Source organism: Psammomys obesus, unplaced genomic scaffold (assembly GCF_907164565.1).
Source record: "Psammomys obesus unplaced genomic scaffold, mPsaObe1.curated_primary_1811, whole genome shotgun sequence".
NCBI classification, from domain to species: domain Eukaryota; kingdom Metazoa; phylum Chordata; class Mammalia; order Rodentia; family Muridae; genus Psammomys; species Psammomys obesus.
In genome coordinates this window covers 22,760,815-22,761,092 of record NW_026596134.1, presented here as the reverse complement: position 1 = coordinate 22,761,092, position 278 = coordinate 22,760,815, and positions in this window count along the sequence as shown.

The window sequence follows — 278 nt, the reverse complement described above, 5'->3', positions numbered from 1 at the left end:
CTTGCCCTGGAACGAGGAACACAATGGAAGAAGTGGTCACTGCGCAGGCGCCTTGGCCGAAATGCCCTATGGACTTTGTAGTTCTTTGAGCGGGAATTATGCGGGTCCCTTTCTAGGAGAGAAAGTGGGTTAGCAGAGCCATTAACAACTGCCCTAACAAAGAAAATTCCTTACATTTATAGATTTTTACAGGGGAGAGGGTCTTTGAGTCTAGCAGATTAGTAGTGATGACACAAGATAGGATATAAAGACATAATTTTGGGAAGGTAATACTATCA